This window comes from Salvia hispanica, chromosome 4 (genome assembly GCF_029641045.1).
Source record: "Salvia hispanica isolate PSC_SH4W2 chromosome 4, Shi_PSC_v1, whole genome shotgun sequence".
Lineage (NCBI taxonomy): Eukaryota > Viridiplantae > Streptophyta > Magnoliopsida > Lamiales > Lamiaceae > Salvia > Salvia hispanica.
This window is the reverse complement of record NC_142695.1, coordinates 49,337,596-49,343,595: the sequence shown is the minus strand read 5'-3', so window position 1 is coordinate 49,343,595 and position 6,000 is coordinate 49,337,596. Positions and strand designations below refer to the sequence as shown.

The 6,000-nt window shown below is 42.7% G+C and overlaps 1 pseudogene; it reads right to left on the bottom strand.

Annotated features, from left to right (window-relative positions):
* Positions 1 to 134: 134 nt before the first annotated feature.
* LOC148929353 (uncharacterized) lies at positions 135 to 1,876 on the bottom strand (annotated as a pseudogene).
* Between the last annotated feature and the right edge of the window lie 4,124 nt (positions 1,877 to 6,000).

Below are 6,000 nucleotides of genomic sequence, written 5' to 3'. Positions count from 1 at the left end.
AAAGTTTGAAATAACCATGAGAAGGATGTCCTAGTCTTCTGTGCCACAGCCAAGCCTCCTCTTTCGTGGACCCGTGAGCTAGCATCGCACTGCCATGTTGAGCTACCCCGTCCACGTAATATAGTCCTTGGTTCTCAGTGCCACGCCCAACGATCCTCCTCGTCCGAATATCCTGCAAGATACAAAATTTTGGATACATTAGGAGTGTACAATTCAGCTCTCTTGTCACATGACTTACAGACATTAGTCTCTGAGACAAGCTAGGAACAAATAAACAATTTGACAATCGGAGGTTAGGGGAAATTTCTATGGTTCCGGCCCCAGCTACCGTGATTAATCCCCATTTGCGGTTCTAATGTAGGTTTTAGTCACTTCCCCGAAATCACTAAAATCAGATTTTTCTGGAGTCATAGTATCTGTAGCACCACAATCAAAGATCCATCCCTTCCTATCAATATTATCGGTATTTTGCACAGAAAAAGCAGCGGAAATATTCATCAAAGGTGCAAAACGGTTTCTAGTTAAAATCTGGGGGTGTATTTTGGATTTTCGGATGTCCTGTGGGGCAATTTCACAATTATGCATATCTGGGGGTTTCATTTTAGAAGGATGGGGTATCAAGTTTAAATCATGCATATCTGGGGGACCATTCTGCAAAATGTTAAATAAAGGATTTGATCTTCGATCAAATCCTATACCTCCTGAGTGAACTCCGCCGCCGTTCCATTTCTGCGGCTCCGTCGCTCCAGCCCTCTCCACGAAATTTCCGACCCGAACCCCTCCGATACCGCCGCCACCACCACTCCCACCGTTGACATCTGGGTATGAGGCGTAGTTTGGCTGGTTTGCCCCTTCGTCTCGGTGTTGATTTTGGGCGTTGTTCTGTTTCTGTCCTATCTCTCTGATCACGATGGCGGCGAGCTTTGATTGAGCTCTAGCTTCCTGCCGTTCATCCCACCATTCCGGGTATCCCACCCGAAGAAAGCAAGTCTCCCTCGTGTGTTTGTTCTTGCCGCAGTGAGAACACCATAGCTTGCTTTTGTCGATTTTGCCTCCGGTTTGGTGACTGCTTCCGGTAGGCGGCGGTCGAGGTGGTCCGTTCCTGTTGCTTTGTCGATCTCTCTGTGCCCCGAATCCATAGCCAATTTCTCCCGATGATGCATCGGCGCTTCCTACGCCGGAGTCTTCGGAGGTTTTAGGGGATGCCGGTGGCATGATTTTTAATCGAGCCGCCTCCCTCTGGACCCTCCCATAAGCCTCTTCGACTGAGGGATAGGGCTCCTCCTTGAGGATATCCCTTCGGATTGTGTCATACTCTGGATTCAGCCCCGTGAGGAACTTGATCAGTCTTGAAGTATTTGAGAATTCCCTGAATTGCTTGACTCCCTTGTCACAGCAGTCGACGGGTTGTTTTCGGCATCGATCCACACTAATCCATAGCCCGTGGATTCGCCGATAGTAAGTTTCAAGATCCAGGCTTCCTTGCCTGAGTGCGATAGCTTTATCCTCCAGATCGTATATGAGGTATGGGTCCCTCTTGCCTTCGAAGGTCACGGCGAGATTATCCCATATGGCTTTCGAGGTTTGGTGATGGGCGAAGTCGGCGATAATGTCGTTTTTCGATGTTGTCGACAATCCACGAAAACACCACAAGATCATTTTCTTCCCAATCGGCATAGCCCTTGCTCTCTGGTTCTGGTGGCTCGTCTTTGATGTGTGTGTAGCCTCCTCTGCTTCCTATTGCGACTTTCATCAGGCGCACCCACAATGGGTAGTTTTTGCCATTCAATTTGAATGCCACTGTGACATTCTTGCTAGTCCTCAACCGTGAGGATCCTGTTTTGGGTTTTGTTTCTTCTGTCTCTGAATCTGACATATCTCTTTCTGCAGGGATTGATTTCTGGTAAGGATTGGTTTTCTGATTTGGTTTTGGCTTCTTGGTCGAGATTTGGTATGAACACGGCTATGATGAATTTTTTCTGAGCCGGATCTTTCTCTGCTCTGACGCCATGTAGAAAAGATTGGGAGAAGGTTTCATATATTTTCTTGATGAATATCACACAATATGTTACATTATTATATAGGCATAGAATATGCATATATGGTAAACCTAGATTATGGAGATCCTATTTTATTTTTGGTAATAGATCAATTTACAATTAATCCCATTATTCTCGGTATCTTCCAACAGTCACTCCAGAGCAGATAGACCACACAGAAGAAGCACCCGAGAGGATAAGCTCACCAAGGCCAAGATCGGGCCCACTGCAGCCACAAAGGAAGGCTCCCGGCCGTTTTGTTTACTTATTTTTGTTTTTTACTATTTTTAATTTATGTTACTACTTTCTTTTAATGTAAAGGGTCGACCGTTTTATAAACTTCTTTCCCCAACTCCTAAGTAGGTTGTTATCACAATCATTCAACAAATACAATAACAAAATTAATATTTCTCCTATAAATTCTCTCTTCTTTCTTTCGAGAATTAGGGTTTCTCAAATCGAACCATGCATGCACGCCGAGATTGAGCTATTTTCGATCCTCGTCCTTCGTGCGCTCTTACGATAGGATTTAGTTTCTATCATCTGGTGCAAGAGGTTGGCGCTTGCTAAAAAGGTGAACCAGAAAATTGGTGTATGCCAAAGATATATTTTTATTGGACGGAATATGAATATGTAAAGAGCTTTCTTTCTACCTTGAGCATTGAATTTGGATTTTGATAGTCGATTTTATTTCAATATATTTTATTACTACACCCATTATCGCACCACACTCTTCATTACAACATGAAATTATAAACAATAGAAATTGTCAAAAATCATTGCAGTGGGCATAGCCAAGATTTTAATCTTGGAGGGCTCAAATTTTGGGTAGTATTGTCGCCGGGAAAAATTACGACATACTCTCTCTGTTCACAAAAAATAGACAAAGTTATAAATGACCCGGTTTTAAATTATACTCCTAATAAAGTAAGAGAGAGTGATAAAATGTGGTAGAAATAGTGTTAGTGGATTGTGAAATCCACATTTAAAAAATAATGTGTAGAGTTAGTATTGGTTTAAAACTTTTCATTTCTAGACTTAGTCTAATTATTATAGATGGCCTAAAATGGTTAAACGTGTCTGATTTTTTTTTTTTTTTTGGACGGGGTTGCTAATGAGATCAACAATGAGAGCGAAATAATCTGAAGATGGTCAATTGAAACTATGGATACATATGTTGACAACCGTTAAAAACAGTGTCAACTTCAAAAGAATCGATATATTTATTCTTAGATTCTACGTTGGGAGAAATGTTCTCCTGCACGCATAATTTGAGCGCGTTGAGAGCAGCTATATTACACGTAAGCTAGAGTCCAGAATTTTAGGTGTTTCTGTTTTATGATTCTATATCTATTTATGTTATATTGTAGGTATAGATTTATTTTCCTTTTCTTTTCCCTTTCCTTTCGTACATTCTTATCTCAGTGAGAGTTCAGTTTGTTCAACTTTCTAAGAAAATGGTGATGATTACACCACAATTGACCAAAGAGGAGAGGGAAAAAAGACTACAAGAGTGATGCCAGTACAAGGCTACAAGAACAACCCTGAACTTGATGCAAGAAAAGTACGCCGTCAAAATAACAAAATAGAACATGACCCAATTAGCTTGAGATTGATCATCTAGTTTCATCTTTCTCTTCAAAATGAATGAATGAAACAAAAGAATCCAATTTTACCTATGAAGTTGAATTATATTGTGATAATGTTGTGGAGTGCGGACAAAATAGGCACAATAATTGAACCGACATACTAGATAGTTGAGGTCCTGAGGACAAACAAATACATATAGTTTAAATGTTGGAGATTTATAGATTACAAGAAGGAATACAGAAAAGAACTGAAACTAAAATTACAAATGGAAATCGAAACTACAAAGTGTAGAACAGGAAAGAGCCGAGTCGAGGAGTCCTCTTTCCGCAAGACGAGATACGCTCCGGTAGTGCTCTTCGGATTGGCGTTTCGTCCCCAAAGATAAAACGGCTACGTCTCTGGTGAAGCAGCACCGCTATCAGCAGAGCTCCGGCGAACTGGATGGAGGAGAGGGCAGAGCTTCGACAGAAGAACAATGCAGAGAGAGAGAGCTTATGATGCAGAATGCTTTCTAGTGTTTGATGATGTGTAGAATGCATGGAATGACTAGCCTATTTATAGGCTCGGTCCACTGCAGGGGGTCAACGGCCATAATGGCCGTCATTAAAGCTAGACCGTAACGGTCGTCAGTTACGAGCTGTAACGTTCGGGCGTTACAAGCCGTTACGCGCTCAGAGCTAGAGAGGCTGAGTCTAGAAGCTTCTAGATTCGTTCACAACGTGGACTATCACGTGTCAGCCACGTTGGCTTACCGCGTCATACTGACGAGGTGGCATCCCGCTTGGCTCGCTGACGTGGAAACGGTGGTGGTCTAAAAAGAACTAGACCCACTAGACTTGGGCTAAGCCCACGACCAGGCCCAAAGAACAGCCCAAAGACCAATTGTCAAGATCCAAGTCCAAGTCTAAGTCCAAGATCCAAGGACAAGGACAAGGACAAGGACAAGGACAAGGGCACGGGCTCGGGCTCGAGGCTCGAGGCTCGCGGTACGCGGCTCGCGGCGGGGCAGGCGGCGCGCGCGTGTGCGCGCGTGTGGGCTCTTACAGCCCATCTTAGTCCACTATAATTATTACATGTAATAATCCTTCTTATTAAATACTAGTTTAATAAGGTTGAAACTTTCAATGTGGGATAATTAACTCTCTTAATTATTCCCTAATCTCCTCTCATAGCTCATTAAGTTTGCAATTTTTGCACAACTTTAAACAATTATTTCTCACTCACCGGGAATCGGATTTGAGAAAATAAATATACCACGGTCATCTACTCCGAACGTAGATCGACGCTATATCATTTAATTTTGCAAAATTAAATGTCTTGTTGAAATTATAATTGGTCAAAGTCCATTGACCGGGCATAGATTCCAACAATCCCCCACATGAGTGGAAATAGCCAAATGCAAATGCATGCAGACACAAGCTCAACCCTCGATAGGTATATAAGCATAAGGATAGGTAGCTTTTAGCTTTGAACCTTCCATAGTCAACGCCATCGGATACACAGGCGGCCTAGTAGCGCGATGCTTTGAACTAGTCCCCCACGGCGTGCACCGAGACAATGGTGTTAGCACTTAAACACCTCAACCTCATCCGTTCTCACGTTTTGTGTCCTTTGCGGCCTTGGACACCACTTTGGATTCATAAGTGCGTAATTTGAAGCGGCCACACTTCACACTTACATAGGTGATTCCTACTCGAGTATCTTGCCCTACTCGGTCTCTTTGAGAACTCAATCTCCTTGAGATCCTTAGAAATCATTAAAAGTCATAGACTTATCCTCACCACAAGGCAAGTTTTCAACACTCTATTGCTCTTTAGGGAATAGATGTAGATGAGTGTTTCACACGAACTCTCATAGCTTAGTTTTCCCATTGAACCAAGTTCTTGGGATCTCCAGTCTTCATGGTTGGGTTACCACTATGACAATTCTTTAGTTTGTGGATTTCAAACCAATTCCCTCTAGCAACTTATTCATTTGATCACGATTTAACCCTTTGGTTAGCGGATCCGCTAGATTATCTATTGACTTCACATAGTCAATTGTAATCACGCCTGTTGTGATCAAATGTCTTACGGTATTATGTCGTCGACGAATGTGTCGAGACTTACCGTTATAGAAGCCATTATTTTCCCTCCCGATAGCGGCTTGGCTATCACAGTGAATCAACACTGGAGGCACTGGCTTACACCAACCTGGAATATCCTCAAGGAAGTTCTTAAGCCATTCGGCTTCTTCCCCAACTTTATCTAAAGCTATGAATTCTAATTCCATAGTTGAACGGGCTATACATGTCTGTTTCGTGGATTTCCACGAGACAGCACCACCCCCAATAGTAAAGACGTATCCACTTGTTGAAAGTGAGTCCTTATTG